Source organism: Salmo salar, chromosome ssa02 (genome assembly GCF_905237065.1).
Source record: "Salmo salar chromosome ssa02, Ssal_v3.1, whole genome shotgun sequence".
Taxonomy (NCBI): domain Eukaryota; kingdom Metazoa; phylum Chordata; class Actinopteri; order Salmoniformes; family Salmonidae; genus Salmo; species Salmo salar.
In genome coordinates this window covers 11956663-11982938 of record NC_059443.1, presented here as the reverse complement: position 1 = coordinate 11982938, position 26276 = coordinate 11956663, and the positions used below count along the sequence as shown (strand labels likewise).

The window sequence follows — 26276 nt, the reverse complement described above, 5'->3', positions numbered from 1 at the left end:
GCAGCGTGGTGGAGTTGGGGGGAGACCACAAGGTGGAGCAGCGTGGTGGGGTTGGGGGGAGACCACAAGGTGGAGCAGCGTGGTGGGGTTGGGGGCAGACCACAAGGTGGAGCAGCGTGGTGGGGTTGGGGGGAGACCACAAGGTGGAGCAGCGTGGTGGGGTTGGGGGGGAGACCACAAGGTGGAGCAGCGTGGTGGGGTTGGGGGGGAGACCACAAGGTGGAGAAGCGTGGTGGAGTTGGGGGGGAGACCACAAGGTGGAGCAGCGTGGTGGAGTTGGGGGGAGACCACAAGGTGGAGCAGCGTGGTGGGGTTGGGGGCAGACCACAAGGTGGAGCAGCGTGGTGAAGTTGGGGGGAGACCACAAGGTGGAGCAGCGTGGTGGAGTTGGGGGCAGACCACAAGGTGGAGCAGCGTGGTGGGGTTGGGGGCAGACCACAAGGTGGAGCAGCGTGGTGGGGTTGGGGAGCAGACCACAAGGTGGAGCAGCGTGGTGGGGTTGGGGGCAGACCACAAGGTGGAGCAGCGTGGTGGAGTTGGGGGGAGACCACAAGGTGGAGCAGCGTGGTGGGGTTGGGGGGAGACCACAAGGTGGAGCAGCGTGGTGGGGTTGGGGGCAGACCACAAGGTGGAGCAGCGTGGTGGGGTTGGGGGGAGACCACAAGGTGGAGCAGCGTGGTGGGGTTGGGGGGAGACCACAAGGTGGAGCAGCGTGGTGGGGTTGGGGGGAGACCGCAAGGTGGAGCAGCGTGGTGGAGTTGGGGGGAGACCACAAGGTGGAGCAGCGTGGTGGAGTTGGGGGGAGACCGCAAGGTGGAGCAGCGTGGTGGGGTTGGGGGGCAGACCACAAGGTGGAGCAGCGTGGTGGAGTTGGGGGGAGACCACAAGGTGGAGCAGCGTGGTGGAGTTGGGGGGAGACCACAAGGTGGAGCAGCGTGGTGGGGTTGGGGGGGGAGACCACAAGGTGGAGCAGTGTGGTGGGGTTGGGGGGGGACCACAAGGTGGAGCAGCGTGGTGGGGTTGGGGGCAGACCACAAGGTGGAGCAGCGTGGTGGAGTTGGGGGCAGACCACAAGGTGGAGCAGCGTGGTGGAGTTGGGGAGGGGAGACCACAAGGTGGAGCAGCGTGGTGGAGTTGGGGAGGGGAGACCACAAGGTGGAGCAGCGTGGTGGGGTTGGGGGGAGACCACAAGCTGGAGCAGCGTGGTGGAGTTGGGGGGCAGACCACAAGGTGGAGCAGCGTGGTGGGGTTGGGGGGGAGACCACAAGGTGGAGCAGCGTGGTGGAGTTGGGGGGCAGACCACAAGGTGGAGCAGCATGGTGGGGTTGGGGGGGCAGACCACAAGGTGGAGCAGCGTGGTGGAGTTGGGGGGGAGACCACAAGGTGGAGCAGCGTGGGGCCATTTGGGACACAGACGTGGAAGGATGTGAAAAACAAAATGGCCAACCTTGAGTCTTTAATACAGGAAAAGCACATTTTAGAACAAAGCTTTGAAAAAACATTTAGAAGCTCACTGTCTCTCTGAGGTGTTCAGGGAAAATAAGAACAATTTATAGTCTATAGCAGGGACGTTCAACTCTGACCCCTGGAGGTCCAGAGCATGCTGCTTTTCTGTTCTACCTGCTAATTCATTGCAACCACCTGATGTCCCAGGTCTAAATCAGTCCCTGATTAGAGGGGAACAATGAAACAAAGCAGTGGAACTGGCTTCCAGGTTCAGAGTTGAGTTTGAGGGCCTTTCTTTCTTCAGACCTGTAGGACTCCTCAGGGTCTGCAGGGCTCTTCCTCTAACCTGGTCCCACATCTATTTCTGCTGTTTAGGAAACTCCTGTCATTGTTGTGCCAAACATTTTATTCACTTAAAAGATTTGGCAAAACCACACAAACAGATACTGGACCAGGCTACTCGTCCTCTACTCAACCTTCCAAATGGCGATTTTTCCATCCTGGCAGGCGGAGCCGCTGAGTACATAGCGGCCCTCTGCAGAGCACAGTGCCTGGACACTGTCTGTGTGGGCCATCAGCTCCTTCTCTACACTGTGGCTCTCTGTGTCCACTATGTAGATCTTCCCACTCCTCCTGCACTGGTCAGGGCTCGGCCCGCTGCAGCCAACCCAGATCTGGACGAGGGAGGGGGAGGAGACAAACAATGAAGAGGAGCTTGTTGAGGATTTGCAGTTGTACTGTGACATTTACTACTGAAATAAAAATCAGCGTTCGCTCTGGATACTCTGATCATTACTATGAGAAAGAAGAAAAATTAATGATGGTAGGGTGGAATGTACGGTATCATTTCTAAGTACTGTACTATTTTAACTGCTACTTTACAAGCTTTTGTAGAAATTGCAACACCTGACAAAGACTGTTGTTGACAGAATCTAATGAATGTGTTTTGTATGTGTTAATAGTAATGTGTTAAAGAGGTTCTTATGTTGGTACCATTCCAATAAAGTGTTACCAGCAAAACATGCAAAGAACAGCAGGTGTCCAACTGAGAACATTATTTTCTCACCTGATTCTTAACCTTGATCATACAGTTGACCCCTGTATAGTTCTGCAGCTGCACCCTCAGGAAAGGCTTGGTCAGGTCTTTACAGTGCCACAGACAGAGCTCGTCAGAATCAGAACAGCTCGTCCACAACTGGCCCCTCTGAAAGAAACACACAGTGGACTGGTTTAGCCATCAGCTCATGACACTCTCATGACAAGCAAACTGACTGTTGGAAGGCTGCAAAAATACATAGTGTCTGGCTTGATTATTGAGACCACTTGGAGACCATGGTGAAGGCCTAGCATGAGATAAAGATCTTGGTTCAATGAAATCCCCAAGGTGAAGGCCTAGCATGAGATAAAGATCTTGGTTCAATGAACTCCCCAAGGTGAAGGCCTAGCATGAGATAAAGATCTTGGTTCAGTGAAATCTCCAAGGTGAAGGCCTAGCATGAGATAAAGATCTTGGTTCGGTGAAATCTCCAAGGTGAAGGCCTAGCATGAGATAAAGATCTTGGTTCAATGAAATCCCCAAGGTGAAGGCCTAGCATGAGATAAAGATCTTGGTTCAATGAAATCCCCAAGGTGAAGGCCTAGCATGAGATAAAGATCTTGGTTCAGTGAAATCTCCAAGGTGAAGGCCTAGCATGAGATAAAGATCTTGGTTCAGTGAAATCTCCAAGGTGAAGGCCTAGCATGAGATAAAGATCTTGGTTCAGTGAAATCTCCAAGATGAAGGGAACATGGGCCTACTACCTCTAAGAAGAGGATGAGGCTGCTGAACTCAGTGGGCATGTTCTGTAGATCCTCAGGAAGTGTCATCTTACGATGTGGCGTTCCGTTCTTCCTCAGTTCAACGATGCCGTCTCTGGCACCTAGTCAACATAACAACAGATAGAAACAAAACAAACTAAAGTTTCTGTCAAGATGCTTTGCTGTTGTTAGCATGTTATCTTGTGGTCAGTTGACACACTGTTAATTGATCACTGGCAGGGTATACAATACGTAGGAGTATATAAAATAATAATATACAGTTAGAGTAACTATGACTGAGTGAGTTTACTTACAGCACCACAGTGTTCCATTGAAGAGCTGAATGGACATAAGCCTATCACAGGTCAGTTGAAACTGCTTTTTCACTTTTAGTGTTGAGAGGTCCCACAGAATGACTGTTCCATCGGCACTACAGGAGTATGTCTGGCTGGGAGGGAGGAGAGGGACAGTTGGATTAAAACAAGCACCATGTAGAAGCCTGATTGTGGTCTAACTATTGATGATTCACTGAGGGCAACGTAATGTGTAGTTTAAGTACACTGCTGCCATCTGCTGGTTGGAAATAGGCATCAGAACACTGAACACTCCACGTTCTAAGAGCCTTTCAAAATGATACTGGGGTGAGGTCAGTTAGAAGAACTACTTTCTGCAAAAGGTGCATTGGCCATTTGAACAGGCAGTTCTAACACATTATACTTCCTTCAACATAGAATCCTGAGCATCACACATGGGTTAACAGTTTGTGAGGGTGAAGTGACTGTAGATTGAAGGAGTGTCCTACAGTATATAGGGAATAGGGTGCCCTCAGGGACACAGACATATGGTACTATATGTGTAACATTTTACCTCATCTTGTCACTCTCCTCCAGGGCAAAGTCCATAACCTCATGCCGGTGCTCCGTCAGCTGCTTAATGCAGGACATGCTGTGAGTGTCAATTATGTAAATGATGGAATCCCACCACTGAGGGCACACCACAGCTTGGGGTTCCCATCTCCGTCTACCTCCGAGTAACTCAACTGGCCTGGATAAACAGAGAGAGAGAGAGACTGTAGTCAGTCACAGCAATTCAGCTTTTAGCTGCGAATGTCTACATCAAAATACAAATACACTAAACCTTAAAACGTACAATCCATTGGTCAGCCAGTCAATGGATACTCCCACAGGCATATAGATTATATGTATACGGTATATACTGTAGCTCTGCATTACAACATAGAATATGTTGGGTTTTTTCAGTGCCTTGGAGATCATAATATTATATTTTTGGCAACTTTTACTTCACTACAGAAAGAAGAAAATAATGTCCTTTTTACTCCATACATTTTTCCCTGGACACCCAAAAGTACTCGTTACATTTTGACAGGAAAGTGGTCCCATTCACACACTTATCAAGAGAACATCCCTGGTCATCCCTACTGCCTCTGATCTGGCGGACTCAGTAAACACAAATTCTTTGTTTGTACATTATGTCTTGGAGTGTTGGAGTGTGCCCCTGGCTATCCGTCAATAAAAATACAAATATTAAAATTAGGCCGTCTGGTTTAATATAAGGAATTTGAAATGATTTATACTTTTACCTTTGATACTGAAGTACATTTCATTCCATTTACTTTTGATACTCAAGTATTTTTAAAACCAAATACTTTTAGACTTTTACTCAAGTAGTATTTTACTGGGTGACTTTTACTTTTACTTCTGTGATTTTCTATTAAGGTATCATTACTTTTACTCAAGTATGACACTAATACTTTTTCCACCACTGGATGTGGCTGGCGGTTATAGCATTTCTTTCACATGACCCATCAATTTAGACAAATGTGTCTGGGTAAGCGTCATCTAATATTGATAAAGTATTTTTTATCTGGACGCTTTCTGTTTACCTGGAATTTTTCCTTATTGTAGGCTACTACCACTTTTAGTCTTAATCTTTACTACACTACTCACTGTTTAGCATATGACCTCACATGTGAATCCTTAAATAGATGGGTGGGGCTGGCTTCAGAGGGTGTGAAAGATGCTGAATGGGTGTAGACAAAGGAGAGTTCTCCAAAACATTCAAAAGGCCCTTTTCTCAAAAAAAGTGAGTTTACAAGTTTATCAACTTGCAGAATTACTTTCCCATTGTTCCTCAAAAATGCAGTGTATGATATACCATTTTGTAGCTCTGAGCCTCTACTTTTAACCAATGTAAAAAAAACAATTTCAAATGTTGAGCTGATCAGTGATATATTACGTGTTGTTGACTCATACTGTACAGTACAACAAGTTCATAAGTTACCACACCTGACAAGTGTGAAGAAATGAGACAGACTTTGACAATACATGGCACATGTACTCATCATCATAAACAGCTGAGAATAGACAAATAATTATGCCTGTCTGAATGCTTTCCACTAATGTGTATTTGCAGCCAACTATTACAGCTTCAAAGCTCCTCTGGTTTCCACTCAGATGTGTTAGGACATGCACCTTACAGGACACGCTAAGACATGCACCTTACAGGACACGCACCTTACAGGACACGCTAGGACATGCACCTTACAGGACACGTTAGGACATGCACCTTACAGGACACGTTAGGACATGCACCTTACAGGACACGTTAGGACATGCACCTTACAGGACACGTTAGGACATGCACCTTACAGGACACGTTAGGACATGCACCTTACAGGACACGTTAGGACATGCACCTTACAGGACACGTTAGGACATGCACCTTACAGGACACGTTAGGACATGCACCTTACAGGACACGTTAGGACATGCACCTTACAGGACACGTTAGGACATGCACCTTACAGGACACGCTAGGACATGCACCTTACAGGACACGTTAGGACATGCACCTTACAGGACACGTTAGCACATGAACTTAACTGGCATGTAAACAGCTTCTATCTTACAGGCAGATACATCAGAGTGAAGATAAGAGACTGAAACTATGATAGAAACTCAGCTGTCTGTTTCCCCTCACCTGGTGTGTAGAGTAATAGAAACTCAGCTGTCTGTTTCCCCTCACCTGGTGTGTAGAGTAATAGAAACTCAGCTGTCTGTTTCCCCTCACCTGGTGTGTAGAGTAATAGAAACTCAGCTCTCTGTTTCCCCTCACTGGTGTGTAGAGTAATAGAAACTCAGGTGTCTGTTTCCCCTCACCTGGTGTGTAGAGTAATAGAAACTCAGCTGTCTGTTTCCCCTCACCTGGTGTGTAGAGTAATAGAAACTCAGCTGTCTGTAAACCCTCACCTGGTGTGTAGAGTAATAGAAACTCAGCTGTCTGTTTCCCCTCACCTGGTGTGTAGACTAATAGAAACTCAGCTGTCTGTTTCCCCTCACCTGGTGTGTAGAGTAATAGAAACTCAGCTGTCTGTTTCCCCTCACCTGGTGTGTAGAGTAATAGAAACTCAGCTGTCTGTTTCCCCTCACCTGGTGTGTAGAGTAATAGAAACTCAGCTGTCTGTTTCCCCTCACCTGGTGTGTAGAGTAATAGAAACTCAGCTGTCTGTTTCCCCTCACCTGGTGTGTAGTGTAATAGAAACTCAGCTGTCTGTTTCCCCTCACCTGGTGTGTAGAGTAATAGAAACTCAGCTGTCTGTTTCCCCTCACCTGGTGTGTAGAGTAATAGAAACTCAGCTGTCTGTTTCCCCTCACCTGGTGTGTAGAGTAATAGAAACTCAGCTGTCTGTTTCCCCTCACCTGGTGTGTAGTGTAATAGAAACTCAGCTGTCTGTTTCCCCTCACCTGGTGTGTAGTGTAATAGAAACTCAGCTGTCTGTTTCCCCTCACCTGGTGTGTAGAGTAAGACGTGTACAGTCTGTGGAGCTGGGAGGTCTAGCGATGGATTGATCTTGTGTTTCAACGTCTCCGATGTTGTCTTTGGAACCATCATAGGAACTGCTTACAGACAACGAAACAGAAAGCAGAAAAAAATGACATATCAGAATGTGAATCACTATCCTGATTACAGAAAATCACAATGAATATCAAGCACTATTGTTCTTCAGAGGGACATCCGATGTCATTGATTTAGTTGTATACTTGATCCTTGAACTCCAAGGGGTGGTTTCCTGGAAACTCCTGGACTAAATACATTTTCAATGATTCTCCATTGAGTTTGTGTTTTAGTCCAGGACCAGGCTAAATCTGAATCCGGAACCCCACTATTTAGCTACAAATGGTAAAGCTCACAGATGATTTATATGCAAAAAAACAAATCGACAGTGTATCTGGCCCATAATGCATACCTTCATGTTTCACTCTGTCAAAGTATGCCAGTTTGGAGGCGGCAAATACGGCCTTCTGGGTCTGAAGGCACCCAACCACAGCATCCATGAGCAAGACGTTAGTTAAAGACTGCTGCATGTACTGAGGATCCTTAAAGGGAACATGACAACTTATACACACACTGCCTGTACTGAGGATCCTTAAACCTGTTGGGGCTCGGGGGCAGTATTGAGACATTTTGAAAAAAATATGTGCCCATTTTTAACTGCCTCCTACACCAACTCAGGAGCTAGGATATGCATATTATTAACACATTCGGATAGAAAACACTCTGAATTTTCTAAAACAGTTTGAATGGTGTCTGTAAGTATAACAAAACTCATATTGCAGGCAAAAACCTGTGAAAAATAGATTTAAAAAAATGTGAATTTTGTGACTGTACTATTTAGTGTCATTGTTTTATAGATACCATAGTGAGAAAGGATTCATTTCGCAACACCTACGGCTTCCACTAGATGTCAACGATCTTTATAAAGTTGTTTGAAGCGTCTATGATAAACAGAGAGCAAATTAGAATCCAAGGAAGTTGACATGTCATCACTTCATTTTTTTGCGCCTGCGCATAAATCTGAGAAACGTGAGTTTGTCATCATTTTTTATCTAGACATAGGATAGGTTGTGTGAAAATATTACTGATGTTTAACATTAGATTAATGCTAAACAACATTTGACATGTTTGAACGAACATAAATAGATTATTTACTAGGTTTTTTTAGCTTTTCGGCGTGATTTTACCAGCCCCCCAACCACGTTTTGTGGGAGCATAATGAACGCTAAGTACTTGGTGTTATTTGGACATAAATTATGAACTTTGTCAAAAGAAACCACATTTGTTCCGGACCTGGAATGCCTTCCGGACCTGGGATCCTGCCTTCTGATGGAGATAATCAAAGGTAAGGGGGTATTTACAATGTTATTATCGATTTTAGATGATGCTAACTGTATAGCATAGCCTGTTGTTCTTAGCATAGCACCCCGTTTATTGCAAAATGTGATTTCCCAGTAAAGTTATTTTGAGATCTGGCCATTCGGTAGCAATTACGAGATGATAATATATTATTCTTTGAATGACAATATTATAATTTACCAATGTTGTCGAATAGTAATTTTGTTATGTTCACCGGAAGCATTTCAGAGAAGAAAGAAATCTGAATTTCACGCTACTGTAAAATGCTGTTTTTGGATATAAATATGAACTTGATGGAACAAAAAATGCATGTATTGTATAACATAATGTCCTAGGAGTGTCATCTGATGGAGATTGACAAAGGTTAGTGCATAATTCTAGCTGGTTTCTGCTTTTGGTGACGCCTGACCTTGAATTGAAAATGGATGTTTGTACTTTTGTGGCTATGTACTGTCCTAACATAATCTAACTTTATGCTTTTGCCGTAAAGCCTCTTTGAAAATCGAACAATGTGGTTAGATTAAGGAGATGTTTATCTTTTAAATTGTGTAAAATAGTTGATGGTTTGAGAAATTGAAATTATTAGATTTTTGATGTTTTGAATTTCCAGCCTTGTTAGCAATCCCGACTCGGGGTTCATTGCTAACCTGTAGCCCCAACAGGTTAAAGGGAACATGACAACTTATACACACACTGCCTGTACTGAGGATCCTTAAAGGGAACATGACAACTTATACACACACTGCCTGTACTGAGGATCCTCAAAGGGAACATGACAACTTATACACACTGCCTGTACTGAGGATCCTATAAGAGAGACATAGTCATACAAGTATATATACACAACCTACTACACACTACAATGTACAATGAGTACAGCCAATTAAACAGCTTGGGAGATCACAATAAGTTTGGGAGATCACATTAGGAGAATATAATAAGGGCAAAACATAATGTTTTCCAGCAGAGCAGAGGGGTGGGACAAGCCTGTACTGTAAGATTAATATCCCTTTAGGAAGCCTGGAGGAAACTATCAGGCCAGAGGGGTGGGACAAGCCTGTACTGTAAGATTAGTATCCCTTTAGGAAGCCTGGAGGAAACCATCAGGCCAGGGGGGTGGGACAAGCCTGTACTGTAAGATTAATATCCCTTTAGGTGCCAACCGATCTTATACTTTTTTCATAATACGGTAATAAAATAATGTGACACGTGACATGTTTTTCAAGACTATGAATAACCACAGAACGCATTCAGGAGGGTGAAACCTATGCCTTATATTTCTACCCACACGTTCCACAAAGTGATTAACAGAAGTCACTGGGACTTGGACTGCTTAACAGCTTTGCTGCGCCACCGAAAAGCTAGCAATTCCATGGTGCGGGTTGGGGTATTTCAAGCTGAAGGGGTTAGTTTAATGAATTCAACTTGGTTACATTATACCCTACTGAATGCAGCACCAGTCTTTGAGATCCGGTGTATATCCTACCTTGTGGTCGTCTGCCATCATCCTCCCAGCCCACATCTCTCTGACCATGAGATTCCACAGGTCACACGCAGACTTCAGGTTGGCCTCAAACACCTCCTTCCTCAGACTGCACTTGATCTTCAGAGACGGGATCCTCAGCAGCAGGAAAGGAGCAAAGGAGATTTTCACCTCCTGACAGAGACGAGAGGGAAAGGGGGATATCTAGTCGGTTGGACAACTGAATGCATTCATCTGAAATGTGAGGAGAGGAATAGCAAATGTGTCATCGTCATCATGGCAGATTTTCATTTGAATAAAGCCAAACATTGAAGGCAATACACTGTAGTCATACCAATGTACCCTTCAGTATTATTGATTACTGAGTGAATTTCCAAAAGCTTCATAGCACTAAGATCATATTTCATCCATTGCCTATATTTGTGAAAGATTATTTTAGGACTACAAAGCTTTTAAAGAACTCATCCCTGAACAGTACTACTACTAGTGCCTAAACATAAAGTAACCACACCTTTAAGTCTCTGAACTTGGTGATCTCGATAAACCCAGGCCCCCCGTCAGTGAGCAGGAAGAGCCTCTTCTGTGTCATGGCGATCTTACCCACTCCCTGGTTGGTTTTCACGGAGCAGGACAGCTTGTAGACACACTCGTTGTTGTCCAGGTGCTCTATGACCTCAGCTGGCAGGTGAACGTCCTGGGCCTCCAACTCCGTCTCTTTCCAGAAGGTGTAGAACACACGGAATACCTCTGGGTCAATCTGCTTCTGTTGCCCTGGAAACAGAAGGTGTAGAACACACGGAACACCTCCACGTCAATCTGCTTCTGTTACCCTGGAAACAGAGGTAACCTTCTCTTAGAAGAAAGCTTCAGTCTTCAAGGAGCTATTCGTTGTAAGAGTGGTTGTAACGAGGGTCGTATAAAGGGGACCAAGGTGCAGCGTGTATAGTGCTCATATTTACTTTTTAATGAATATACTTTAACAAAACAACAAAACGACCGACAACAGTTCCGTCAGGTGACATACACTAAACAGAAAACAACTACCCACAAAAACCAAGGAAGAAAAACCCCTACTTAAATATGATCTCCAATCAGAGGCAACGAGGATCAACTGCCTCCAATTGGAGATTAACCCAAACATAGAAATAGAAAAACTAGAACTAAATCATAGAAATATAAAACATAGAAAAACCCAAAACACGCCCTGACCTACTCTACTATAGAAAATGACATCTTACTAGGGTCAGGACGTGACAGTGGTGGTGTGAATGTAAACAAGGCATGACAAGTCTCAGCAGCCTGTAGAGAACATGCTCATCAAACGCACATTAAAACCATGCAAATGCATTCCATCATTTTACTTTCATGTTTATCCATGTCATACAAGCCAATAGAAACAAACCTCTTCAAACAGCATCCATTGTAAACAGGAACACTGTTTTGTCAAAGCAAAGAGCACATTTATACATTTTCCATAGCTGAAGACGCCCCATGAAACAACAGCCATCCATCTCATGTGTGATGTCATGGAATGAACGTTAAACCCAAGCAGAGATGAAGATGGAGAGAAAAATAAAAGAGATGCCACATGAGTCCCGCTGGCCAGTCATACGATGGGATGCTGCAGACAAACTGGACAGTCTTTTGCTTACCATCCAATGAGGAGTCAATGTAAAATACTGATTTGGAGGGACTACTCATGGCTGAATTCAAACCCAAAGTCACTGAATCCAAAGTCACTCTTACAAGATCCTATTAATAAAGATGATACACACTGGGTTCCTAGGCAGAGTGGTACTGTATTTCAAACTGTATTAACAGATCAATCACTTGTTTATTATCATGGGTGATCTTATTGTTACAGTACAACCATACTGTACTGCTCATGTATTTCCATGTCCTGTCAACGAGAGGCCTGACCGCTAAGTCACTTACCCACAGTGAGAGCCTCAAACAGCCTATGGATGGTAAGTCTCAACTTACCCACAGTGAGAGCCTCAAACAGCCTATGGATGGTAAGTCTCAACTTACCCACAGTGAGAGCCTCAAACAGCCTATGGATGTTAAGTCTCAACTTACCCACAGTGAGAGCCTCAAACAGCCTATGGATGGTAAGTCTCAACTTACCCACAATGAGAGCCACAAACAGCCTATGGATGGTAAGTCTCAACTTACCCACAGTGAGAGCCTCAAACAGCCTATGGATGGTAAGTCTCAACTTACCCACAGTGAGAGCCACAAACAGCCTATGGATGGTGGCGACGTCTTTCACAATCCCAGACTCCTGGATGCGCTTCACAAAGTCCTCCTGCAGCATGTGGGTCTTAGGGAGCTGAAACTTCTTCACGTGGTCGTCAGCTTGGACCAGCACCATCTCGTGGTCTGTCTTCACCTTGAAGATGAGCCGCTTGAGCTCTGGCCGCCGGTCCGCCTGGGAGCGCTCGTCCTTCTGCAGCGAGTCCACTAGCGCCTTCACCAGGTCGGTGGGGAAGATCTCGATGTCCGTCTTGTAGAGGTTCTGAAAGTCGCTGAGGGCATCTAGACGCTTGGAACACAGCGTGTTCATGAAGCCGCGCAGGTAGAAGTACCTTGGAAATAGGGAAAGGGTTGTATGGAGAGTAGTAGGACTTCACTTATAAATTATTTGTGAAGCATGTATGTAGTGCGTATTGTGACTGATTGGACACACACTAATGCGCCCTCTCTCTGTCTCACCCGCCAGGTGCCTCTCGTTGCTATCAGCAGGAGCATTGCCTTTATAAACTTGGCGGTCCGGTCACTTTATGAGGACTTTACAAATGCCCAATAAAGCCATTTTTTAGATCTAGTGTGTTTAAAGTGTGACTTAATAAAATTAATAATCCCTATGTTGTAAACTAAGTACCTGGCCAGGAGGGTGGAGTTCTCAGGAGGAACACAGAAGATGGCCTTCCCCAGTAGTATGATCAACTCTCCATAGTAGTTCTGGACATGGTGGTGCACCATGGGAGGAGGAAATTCTGGCAGCTTGAAGATCTTCACAGGCTTGGGCGGGATCTTGAAGGCTGTGTGGAAAAAGACAAAGAGTGACACTGCAAACAAAAATGGTCTACCTCATATTCATCGTCTCCAGCACCACCCCAACATCAACATATGTGAAAATGGCGTGTTTCTATGTTCTGTAGAAGAAAAGTGAGGAAGATGTTTCCAATGACATTATCAACCAATTAGGAGACAATTAGTAGGTAATGGCTGCTCATAATTGGTTAAAATCACATGATGCTCAACGATGATGTCATTGGAAACACTTATCTCCCTCTATCTTTTTGACTACCGAACATAGAAAGACGCCATTTTAACATATGTTGACGTTGAGGATGAATATGAAGTTGAACATTTGTGAAAATTCCCTTTAAGATGAATCTTCTTGTTCACAGAAGTCAAGGCCTAATGACCTACACTTTACTGTAACCATCTGTCATAAGAGCCACGTAACACTAAATAGTTTGTGTTAAAGCAGTGTAAAGTCAATTTTCATTAGCTGACAACAGACCTGACTTGTTATGACAGTGTTATGTAGAGTAGTCCTTTAGATAGTGCATAATGCTACGGAGTAATGTTAATGTAACCGTGTAATGTTACTAACATCACAGTATATGTGTTAATCAGTTGATAGCTATTATTAGTCCTCCCACTGCTAGGGTTGCAAAATCTGGTTTTCCAGAAATCCTGGTTGGATGATTTCATGCTTACTTCGTCCTAATTCCAGTAATCTTCCAACTGGGATTTCTGGAAAACCTGGGAATTTGGGGAAAATTGCTGGAATTTTGTAACCTTCCTAAAAAAAAGTTGCTATCTAGTACCTAAAAGGGTAGGAGAACCCCTTGAAAAAACCTTTTTGGTTCCAGGTAGAACCCTTTTGGGTTCCATGTAGAACCCTTTCAACAGAGAGTTATATATGGAACCCAAAAGTGTTCTACCTAGAACCAAAAAGGGTTATGGGGACAACCGAAGAACCCTTTGGAACAATCTTTTTTAAGAGTGTACTCACCATTTTCAGGGATAATGATCTTGAGGGAGGTTTGTCTGAGGAGGTTGAGGTGGCGCTCCTCTCCCAGGTTGGGGAGGCTCATCCCCAGCCTCTTGTTCAGACGGTTCTCTGGGTCGCTGCTATACTTCCTGGCCATTTCCTGCATAGTGGGCCTCCTGGGGTTGTCGGTCATCGCCTTCATTCTGACATCAGACACATATAAAACAGGACTGTATCCCATACAATACCCTAATATACATACAGGACTGTGTACCATACAATACCCTAAATACCATACAGGACCATACAATACCCTAATATACATACTAGAGGTCGACCGATTAATCGGAATGGCCGATTAATTAGGGCCGATTTCAAGTTTTCATAACAATCGGTAATCGGTATATTTGGAGACCGATTTGTAAAATATAATTGTAATTTTTTTATTTAACTAGGCAAGTCAGTTAAGAACACATTCTTATTTTCAATGACGGCCTAGGAACGGTGGGTTAACTGCCTTGTTCAGGGGCAGAACGACAGATGTTTACCTTGTAAGCTCAGGGATTCGTTTTTGCAACCTTCCAGTTACTAGTCCAACGCTCTAACCACCTGCCTTACATTGCACTCCACGAGGAGCCTGCGTGGCAGGCTGACTACCTGTTACGCGAGGGCAGCAAGAAGCCAAGGTAAGTTGCTAGCTAGCATTAAACTTATCTTAACATAATCACTAGTTAACTACACATGGTTGATGATATTACTAGTTTATCTAGCATGTCCTGCGTTGCATATAATCGATGCGGTGCCTGTTAATTTCTCATTGAATCACAGCCTACTTTGACAAACGGGTGATGATGTAACAAGCGCATTTGTGAAAAAAGCACTGTCGTTGCACCAATGTACCTAACCATAAACATCAATGCCTTTCTTATAACTAGGGAAATTGTGTCACTTCTCTTGCGTTCCGTGCAAGCAGTCAGGGTATATGCAGCAGTTTGGGCCGCCAGGCTCATTGCGAACTGTGTGAAGTCCATTTATTCCTAACAAAGGTTGTAATTAATTTGCCAGAATTGTACATAATTATGACATAACATTGAAGGTTGTACAATGTAACAGCAATATTTAGACTTAGGGATGCCATCCGTTAGATAAAATACGGAACGGTTACGTATTTCACTGAAAGAATAAACGTTTTGTTTTCGAAATGATAGTTTCCGGATTCGACTATTTTAATGACCAAAGGCTCGTATTTCTGTGTGTTATTATGTTATAATTAAGTCTATGATTTGATAGAGCAGTCTGACTGAGCGATGGTAGGCACCAGCAGGCTCGTAAGCATTCATTCAAACAGCACTTTCGTGCTTTTGCTAGCAGCTCTTTGCAATGCTTCAAGCATTGTGCTGTTTATGACTTCAAGCCCATCAACTCCCGAGATTAGGCTGGTGTAACCGATGTGAAATGGCTAGCTAGTTAGCGGGGTGCGCGCTAATAGCGTTTCAAACGTCACTCGCTCTTGCTCTGCATGGGTAACGCTGCTTCGAGGGTGGCTGTTGTCGATGTGTTCCTGGTTCGAGCCCAGGTAGGAGCGAGGAAAGGGACGGAAGCTATACTGTTACACTGGCAATAATAAAGTGCCTATAAGAACATCCAATAGTCAAAGGTATATGAAATACAAATCGTATAGAGAGAAATAGTCCTATAATTCCTATAATAACTACAACCTAAAACTTCATACCTGGGAATATTGAAGACTCATGTTAAAAGGAACCACCAGCTTTCATATTTATTTTATTTCACCTTTATTTAACCAGGTAGGCAAGTTGAGAACAAGTTCTCATTTACAATTGCGACCTGGCCAAGATAAAGCAAAGCAGTTCGACAACATACAACAACACAGAGTTACACATGGAGTAAAACAAACATACAGTCAATAATACAGTAGAAAAATAAGTCTATATACAATGTGAGCAAATGAGGTGAGAAGGGAGGTAAAGGCAAAAAAGGCCATGGTGGCGAAGTAAATACAATATAGCAAGTAAAACACTGGAATGGTAGATTTGTAGTGGAAGAAAGTGCAAAGTAGAAATAGAAATAATGTGAGCTGCTCTGACAGCTAGTGCTTAAAGCTAGTGAGGGAAATAAGTGTTTCCAGTTTCAGAGATTTTTGTAGTTCGTTCCAGTCATTGGCAGCAGAGAACTGTAAGGAGAGACGGCCAAAGGAGGAATTGGCTTTGGGGGTGACCAGAGAGATATACCTGCTGGAGCGTGTGCTACAGGTGGGTGCTGCTTTGGTGACCAGTGAGCTGAGATAAGGGCTATTGAGTCTGCCGATGAGGATGTGGTGATTGACAGAGTCGAAAGCCTTGGCCAGGTCAATGAATACGGCAGCACAGTATTGTTTCTTATCGATGGCGGTTACGATATCGTTTAGGATCTTGAGCGTGGCTGAGGTGCACCCATGACCAGCTCTGAAACCAGTTTGCATAGCGGAGAAGGTGCGGTGGGATTCGAAATGGTCGGTAATCTGTTTGTTGACTTGGCTTTCGAAGACCTTAGAAAGGCAGGGTAGGATAGATATAGGTCTGTAGCAGTTTGGGTGAAGAGTGTCCCCCCCTTTGAAGAGGGGGATGACCGCAGCTGCTTTCCAATCTTTGGGAATCTCAGACGACACGAAAGAGAGGTTGAACAGGCTAGTAATAGGGGTTGCAACAATTTCGGCAGATCATTTTAGAAAGAAAAGGTCCAGATTGTCTAGCCCGGCTGATTTGTAGGGGTCCAGATTTTGCAGCTCTTTCAGAACATCAGCTGAATGAATTTGGGAGAAGAAGAAATGGGGAAGGCTTGGGCGAGTAGCTGTGGGGGGTGCAGTGCTGTTGACTGCGGCAGGGGTAGCCAGGTGGAATGCATGGCCAGCCATAGAAAAATGCTTATTGAAATTCTCAATTATAGTGGATTTATCGGTGGTGACAGTGTTTCCTATCCTCAGTGCAGTGGGCAGCTGGGAGGAGGTGTTCTTATTCTTCATGGACTTTACAATGTCCCAGAACTTTTTTGAGTTTGTGTTGCAGGAAGCAAATTTCTGCTTGAAAAAGCTAGCCTTGGCTTTTCTATCTGCCTGTGTATATTGGTTTCTAACTTCCCTGAAAAGTTGCATATCACGGGGGCTGTTCGATGCTAATGCAGAACGCCACAGGATGTTTTTGTATTGGTTAAGGGCAGTCAGGTCTGGAGAGAACCAAGGGCTATATCTGTTCCTGGTTCTACATTTCTTGAATGGGGCATGCTTATTTAAGATGGTGAGGAAGGCATTATGTTCTCATGTTCTGAGCAAGGAACTTAAATGTTAGCTTTTTTACATGGCACATATTGCACTTTTACTTTCTTCTCCAACACTTTGTTTTTGCATTATTTAAACCAAATTGAACATGTTTCATTATTTATTTGAGGCTAAATTGATTTTATTGATGTATTATATTAAGTTAAAATAAGTGTTCATTCAGTATTGTTGTAATTGTCATTATTACAAATAAATAAAAAAAATGAAAAAAAAAATAAAAAAAAATAACTAAATAAAAAAATAAATAAATGGTTACAGTTTATTTTAAATCGGCCGATTAATCGGTATCGACTTTTTTTGGTCCCCCAATAATCGGTACCGGCGTTGAAAAATCATAATCGGTTGACCTCTAATATATACAGGACTGTATACCATACAAGATCCTAAATACCATACAGGACTGTATACCATACAAGACCCTAATATACATACAGGACTGTATACCATACAAGACCCTAAATACCACACAGGACTGTATACCACACAAGACCCTAAATACCATACAGGACTGTATACCACACAAGACCTAAATACCATACAGGACTGTATACCATAGAAGACCTAAATACCATACAGGACTGTATACAAGACCCTAATATACATACAGGACTGTATACCATACAAGACCCTAAATACCATACAGGACTGTATACCATACAAGACCCTAAATACCATACAATACCCTAATATACATACAGGACTGAGTACCATACAAGACCCTAAATACCATACAAGACCCCGAATACCAAACAAGACCCCGAACACCAAACAAGACCTTAAACCTCTCACTGAGTCTCCCCCAGCCATATATATAGCATGTTTGCAGTGGGGTGCTATGTAACAGAATTCAATAATTTCCAAAATTGCTCCTCCAGTATCCCTAGCCAGTCTCTTTCACTTATTTGATCTATTCCAGCACTAACTGGTTAACTAATCGTCAAGGCTAACCGGTCAACTAATCGCCAAGCCTAACCGGTCAACTAATCGCCAAGCCTAACCGGTCAACTAATCACCAAGGCTAACTGGTCAACTAATCACCAAGGCTAACCGGTCAACTAATCGCCAAGGCTAACTGGTCAACTAATCGCCAAGGCTAACTGGTCAACTAATCGCCAAGGCTAACTGGTCAACTAATCACCAAGGCTAACTGGTCAACTAATCACCAAGGCTAACTGGTCAACTAATCACCAAGGCTAATTGGTCAACTAATCACCAAGGCTAAGTGGTCAACTAATCATCGAAACTCTCAAACACTGTAAATGGATGGGGGTTCTAGAAGAGAGGTTTGAGAAAAACCCCTCTGCTGTACATTCAAATATTCAACAACAATACAACATCCAACAGACTGGATAACTGGATCAGACTTGTGGAGAAACTCTTCCTTTGATGTTAACAAAGCAGGTTTGCAGCGGTATGTTGTATAAATTAATAATTGGACTGAATTCCATAACATGTCCATGCAGGTTAGCAGTGGTGCCATAACTCAGGCTTCGTTCTAACCATCACTGTACCCATCAGGGAGAAAAGTGAGCTGGAGGGTAGGGGAAGGGATACGCAGGAAAGGGATATTGTAAGTGAGAGCTTACTTCTGTGTCTCTGAGCGAGTGTTGACTTCCATGCGTGTGAAAGCATCCATCTCCCTATTGAGGCGGTCCTTCAGGAATGAATGAAAGATGTGTGTCTCCAAGACCTATATGGATACACATGTCTAAACTGAATGTAGGAATCAACCGTACTCTTTATAGTGATCGTGATCTGAGAGGCTACTTCAACATGTACCTTTTTATAAAAGGGTTGGTCAGCTAGCTCTCTGGTCTTCAGGAACTCTTCACTGTTAAACACTCTGTGTTCATATTTCAGGCGACCACTGACATCTCTGATGTAAGGCAGAAATGCGGCGGACCATTAATACACGGGCTAATTAGTGCCTTTAAAGACAAGGAAATATAACATCTTCCTACACCTTACCGGGTTGACTTCCTCCTTACAGATACAACACCAACAAAATCTCACATATGCCACTATTGGCTCTTTCCAGTGTGGGCACTGCTCAAGGGAGAGCGGTATTGATAGATTTGAATTCACTTGTTGATGTCTGTAAGCAGGAAGTCCACCCGATGTGTATGATGATGTCATACTTTAAGCCCTACACCTCAGAAAGAGAGTGTGAACAGAACGACTGACCTGAACATGTTGACAATGAGCTCCAAGGTAACCTTCTGTATTTCCCAGTTCAGGTTCTGCTGCCATTGTCTTCTCAGCATGCGCATCTCATTAACGTCTGTGCCGGCCCCTTGGTCACACACCTCTAGATCATATTGTAGCTGGAGGCCCTTCCTCCTATAGAGCAGCAAGAGGAGAAAACTGTTGTTCACTCACTGCCACAAAAACAACGTTATATAAGCATGACTGTGAGTGATAACTGATGTGGTATTCTACCTCTCAATAACCTCATTCTGTGTTATTGAGACAATGGATGTGTCATTTCAGTTGTAGGGAGCTTCAGCACAGACCAGAGCACATAGTCTGCATTGTCTATGTATTCCTCCTGTTATTCTTTTGTTCTACATTTTTCTCTCTGCATTGTTGGGAAGGGCCCGCAAGTAAGCATTTCACTGTTAGTCAACACTTGTTGTTTATGAACCATGTGACGAATACAATTTGATTTGATTCTCAAATGGCACCCTATTCCCTATATGGTGCACTACCTTTTAACAGGGCCCATAAGTAGTACATTATTCCCAAGTAGTGCACTATATAGGGAACAGGGTGCCATTTGGGGGGGGTGTCCTACCGCTGGTAAAACACTCTGCCGAAGCGAAGGGGACGTCTGGTAGGTCAACAGTCTCTGAGCAGGAGGAAGACACTGTTCCATCATCAATATTAGTCAAGATCAGGTCGTCTGTTTCCTGTCACAGAGAATAGAAGAGAGTTCCAAAAACATTCAAAAGTCAAAGCTTTCCTTTCTCCAACTGCTATGACATTTCAACTGTTTGGAAACGGAACAAGACAGTACAACCAAGCAGTAGGTCTAAACACTGTTTATGGACAGTTGGACACTTGACGCAACGACATCATGAAAATCATATTGTTGTCCGACATCAAATAACACAGACATAACCATGGTTATATAAAGGATGTACCAAGGTTGCAATAAAGAAACTACTACTACTAATACAAAGCCTCCTACCGCAGCGACCTCCTCAAAGTGGTTGAGGTGGCAGCCCATGAGGAAGATGGTGGGAGCCATGACGAAGTCCAGCATCTGGGCTGAGAGGATGGGTACGTAGGGGTGCTGCCAGTGGAGGGGGTGGATGTAGAGCATGAAACACTCTGCCACCAGGGTGAGGCGGGCCCAGTCAGCTGAGAAGAACACTACCCTCTGCTCCATCAGAATACCAGTGATGATCTGGGCAAACCAACACAGGGCCAGGGGTCAATAGAACCAGAGGAGAGGACAGCAGGGTAGAAAGAGCAGAGCAGAGTATATTAGAGCAGAAAGAGAAGAGTAGAGCAGAAAGAGCAGAGTAGAGTAGAGCAGAAAGAGATGAGTACAGCAAAAAGAGCAGAAAAGAATAGAGCAGAAAGAGCAGAGCAGAAAGAGCAGAGCAGTAAGAGCAGAGTAGAGCAGAGCAGAAAGAGCAGAGTAAAGCAGAAAGAGAAGAGTAGAACAGAGTAGAGCAGAATAGAAAGAGTAGAGCAGAAAGAGTAGAGCAGAAAGAGCAGAGCAGAAAGAGCAGAGCAGAAAGAGCAGAGTAGAGCAGAGTTGAGCAGAAAGAACAGAGCAGAAAGAGCAGAGTAGAAAGAGCAGAGTCGAAAGAGTAGATCAGAGCAGGGTAGAGCAGAAAGAGAAGAGCAGAGTAGAGTAGAGTAGAAAGAGCAGAGTAGAGTAGAACAGAAAGAGCAGAGTAGAGTAGAACAGACAGAGTAGAGCAGAAAGAGTAGAGCAGAAAGAGTAGAGCAGAAAGAGCAGAGTAGAGTAGAACAGAAAGAGTACAGCAGAAAGAATAGAGTAGAGCAGAGCAGAAAAAGCAGAGTTGTTGCCAGACAGGGCAGAAGTCAAAACACCACTTCATGGTAAAATGCTGTTACCAGTCTGAACATAACTCTCTACTCACCTGTAAAATCTGTTTGGATCTAAAGCACAGGAAGGGCAAATGGAGGTCCAGGTCTACAGCGGGGTGTTCCTTATCCTCTCTGGAAGGCAGTATGATCATCAGGGGTCTCAGGTTGAACACCTGGACACAGTCGGGGTGAGCACATCATCAATATCAGTACACAAGAAGGAAGAAGAAAGAGGTGGTGGTAGTAGTAGTAGTTTGTATTTCTTTTGTCATTTGTATTCAGACCGTAGGATGGAGAGAGGGGGAGACGTGAGGGACCGAGGAGGAATCAAACCCCAACAATGCATTGTCCATGTAGAGTGAGTGGTGTTAAAATACAACCAACCGCTGGCACTTCAGGTAGCCTAGCAGTTTGGATAGATGGACTGGATAACATAAAGCAGCTCACCACATGTAGTTGTCCAGGATGTGGAATGGGCACTAGAGACAGTTTGGCTGCAAATTCCTTCACCCTCTCTTCAGACAACCGGCATGTTCTAAGCTGCACCAGCAAACTACGGAAGTGTACAGAAGAGAATGATTTAAGAAATGACAACACACAGATATGGCTGTAGTGAATACGTATTGACCCATACCAAGACAGACAGTCCTTCAGAGCATTGGAATAAGGATGCTTGGATATGACACAGATGGCATAAGCAGTGTAGAGCTTAGTGGTCCTGGTGGACGACCAGTGTCCATTCTGATAGAACACCGACCCTTCCTACGAGGACAGAAGTGACAAATCAACTGTGTGAGCATTGAGTCTTTCGCAGGAAGGAGCGTCATAGCGAAAGCGTTTAACACTTTTGTTTTGCACAGCTTTAGAATGAAAATGATGACATGTTTATGCAGGAGAATAAAAAGGAAAGACACCCACCTGAAATGGTCTACAACACTGAACAACCACTCCATGGGTTTGGTTACCGAACACATCCGTGAAGACTAGAAAGTGAAAACAAACGCTCTTCTTTTGGTTCATTTGTTACTTGAAACCCCCCTGATTTCAGAAAAGTAAGGATTATTTGTATCTCTCTATTGTTAGACAGTGCATAGGGCGATGTCTTCAAGCTAATGTTTTAATGACATTGTAAATAGGGATGTCTGTCAGCCTTCATTTTGGTATGGTGTTTACCTCAAGTCAGGTCATCTTTATAATCCCAACAATGACAAATTTAACTGGCTATCAGCCTCACAATATACCTCTACCTGGAAAGCAGAGTTGAGGCAGGGCCATGAGGTCGATGTCCTTGGGGATGCTGACATCCTCCGTGACAGTGGCCCCCTCACTGCTCCCGGCCCCTCCAGGGCCACTAGGAGCCACCACTGGCCTCTCCTTCTTCTTGATGAAGGACCGTCTGCACTGGACTCAACTGAAGGTTCTGGGGACACCAGACTCATCTGCATTCTCTTTGGTCACAAATGGAGGCACGTGGACTTGCAAGACCTCTGGGTCTAAAGAAAGGATGTCTGTTGTCGTGTTGCCCTGCTGTAGAGACTAAACAGAACAATCCATGTTAACCTCCATTTTACATTTCTAATCAACGATCTAGCTCATCTCTCTAATAAGCTCTGTATTAAAAAATACATTTGCTGATTGGTATTACCTGGTAGACATCCTTGAGTTTATCCCCAGAGGCTCCGACGACAACACATGCTTCCAGTAACCCTGAGGGAAGATGGTCTGCCATCAGAACATGTCTTTCCTCCTCTGTACATCAGGCTCACAATGGTGAAATCACATCCAAGCATGGAATGTGTACTTTGGAGGAGCAAGCGAGAGAGGGAGAGAGAGAGAGAGGGCGAGAGACAGAAAGAGATTGTTCTTCAGAAACATAAGTCACACTCCTTAGCTTGTTCATTTGGGTAAGTTGTTATACCCTTGATCACAGCAGCTTGCTAACAAGATAAAGAGCACATGACATCCTGCTTATTATATTATATCACCTTTTAATAGATATTTACAACAACAAGCCAAGAGGCTCAGGCTTGAAACACAGCTCACCTGATCACTACTAGGACAACAAACCAAATTAAAGAGAGCGTCCTCTGCTCTGAGAAACCATTAAAAAAGGTGTCATCAAAAAGCAACTACGGCATCACCTCACCAAACAACAAAGCAGAGTTGGAGGACATACAGCTGTAGCCATGTAAAGGCAGCCACCTCAGGAGATACACGATAAACCAACTTTAATTGAATTTCCTTGCTTGAGGGGAATTTCTGGACAAATTGGATTCATGTGTGCTGAAGATGGAGATAACTCTATTGAGGAGTGGCACAGTTCACTTTATGATGGGTGGGTGGCCTAGTGCTACTGTATTGAAAATAAGTGCCTTTTTAGATTTAAACAAAAAAAATGAAATAAAAAAAAAACTTGGTAACTGCACTCATATCCCTTTGGCATCTACAATAGAGGAGTGATTTTCTAATGGGCTGTCTGAAAAGCGACCCGTCACCAGTTCCTGCATAGCTTTGCATATGAGAGAAACAAGTGTTACACATGCATCACGTCATTATAGCTGCAGAACTGAAACCATGAAATGCTTTATGTGATTTCAGCGGTTTATGTCACAAGTCCATTGCAGTTGTAGTCTGAACTAGACAATTAGAAGCAGCACTAAAATTAATGTGTTACAGTGAAATAGGCTCAAATCTGACACTCATTTTGTCTACTTCATCCTTATCTCCGCATATTCCCAGCCTGTTCAGTACTCTTTGACTGACATACAATGCATTTAGTTTCCATTGATGAATTGGTGTCTCTGGAAAACTTGGCAACATTGATTACCTCCGCACTCTTTCCATACACACCATACTGAAAGAGCCAAGATACCTTTATAGGCCAAGAGCATGTGATGATCAAATTCCATGTTGTGTGTCAATCAATAGCTACGGTGCCTACATCACTGTCAAAGCATATTCATGTTTTCATAAAAATATAGAAGGTAGCTCAGCTACATACAAAAATGTAAATTGTCAAAACAGAAAGTTAGTCTTTAACTGATTTATTTCAAATGCAAAGTAATGTCTTCACCAACCTGTTGGTCCGTCGTTAATCCAAGATCACGGGCCAAAGAAATTTGTTTGAATGAATTTATAGCCACCGAAAGAGACAGTCAAAACACCTCTGTAAACAATGCAGTTCAATTGACCTTCCCAGGAAATGCTGTTATCTGTCTGACTGCGATTAAGTGTGTTGCTTCCTGCTTTCAGAAAGGATACAAAATCAAGTGTACTGGAAAAATGCAGTTTCTCCTACTTTTGTAAGGAATTCAAAACCTTGTGCATTCTAATTTGCTGTCGTAGAAGTTAAGAAGCTGCATTGCCTACTTAACAAAACCGCTATACTAAATTGTCAGAAGACTCATTCGGTTTCTCTATCGACTTTGTTATAGTGCCATCTACTGAGCAATTTGCAATGTCGTAACAATACAACAACACTCAATTTAAATTGAGTGTTAACAAAGTCGCAATAAGGGTATAAATATTCCACTTCTTCGAAGAAGGCAACCACTGCTGGTTATTATAATTACATTTGCACACATTTGGGGAGGGAAAGCATTTTGATATTTAAAGGTGCATTCATTACCTATCCTCCATTTGTACACAAATACCTTGTTAGGGTCAGCAGGTTAGTTGTTAACAGGGTCAGCAGGTTAGTTAACACGGTTAGCAGGTTAGTTGTTAACAGGTTAGTTGTTATCAGGGTCAGCAGGTTAGTTGTTAACAGGGTCAGCAGGTTAGTTGTTAACAGGGTCAGCAGGTTAGTTGTTAACAGGGTCAGCAGGTTAGTTGTTAACAGGGTCAGCAGGTTAGTTGTTAACAGGGTCAGCAGGTTAGTTGTTAACAGGGTCAGCAGGATAGATGTTAACAGGGCCAGCAGGTTAGTTAACAGGGTCAGCAGGTTAGTTGTTAACAGGGTCATCAGGTTAGTTGTTAACAGGGTCATCAGGTTAGTTGTTAACAGGGTCATCAGGTTAGTTGTTAACAGGGTCATCAGGTTAGTTGTTAACAGGGTCATCAGGTTAGTTGTTAACAGGGTTAGCAGGTTAGTTGTTAACAGGTTAGTTGTTAACAGGGTCAGCAGGTTAGTTGTTATCAGGGTCAGCAGGTTAGTTGTTAACAGGGTCAGCAGGTTAGTTGTTAACAGGGTCAGCAGGTTAGTTGTTAACAGGGTCAGCAGGTTAGTTGTTAACAGGGTCAGCAGGTTAGTTGTTAACAGGGTCATCAGGTTAGTTGTTAACAGGGTCATCAGGTTAGTTGTTAACAGGGTTAGCAGGTTAGTTGTTAACAGGGTCAGCAGGTTAGTTGTTAACATGGTCAGCAGGTTAGTTGTTAACAGGGTCAGCAGGTTAGTTGTTAACAGGGTCAGCAGGTTAGTTGTTATCAGGGTCAGCAGGTTAGTTGTTATCAGGGTCAGCAGGTTAGTTGTTATCAGGGTCAGCAGGTTAGTTGTTAACAGGGTCAGCAGGTTAGTTGTTATCAGGGTCAGCAGGTTAGTTGTTATCAGGGTCAGCAAGTTAGTTAACACGGTTAGCAGGTTAGTTGTTAACAGGGTCAGCAGGTTAGTTGTTAACAGGGTCAGCAGGTTAGTTGTTAACAGGGTCAGCAGGTTAGTTGTTAACAGGGTCATCAGGTTAGTTGTTAACAGGGTTATCAGGTTAGTTGTTAACAGGGTCAGCAGTTTAGTTGTTAACAGGGTCAGCAGGTTAGTTGTTAACAGGGTCATCAGGTTAGTTGTTAACAGGGTTATCAGGTTAGTTGTTAACAGGGTCAGCAGGTTAGTTGTTAAAAGGGTCAGCAGGTTAGTTAACACGGTTAGCAGGTTAGTTGTTAAAAGGTTAGTTGTTAACAGGGTCAGCAGGTTAGTTATCAGGGTCAGCAGGTTA

The 26276-nt window shown here is 43.7% G+C and overlaps 1 pseudogene; it reads right to left on the bottom strand.

Moving 5' to 3' along the window:
- Window positions 1–1020: 1020 nt before the first annotated feature.
- LOC106606031 (DENN domain-containing protein 3-like) lies at window positions 1021–25094 on the bottom strand (annotated as a pseudogene).
- Between the last annotated feature and the right edge of the window lie 1182 nt (window positions 25095–26276).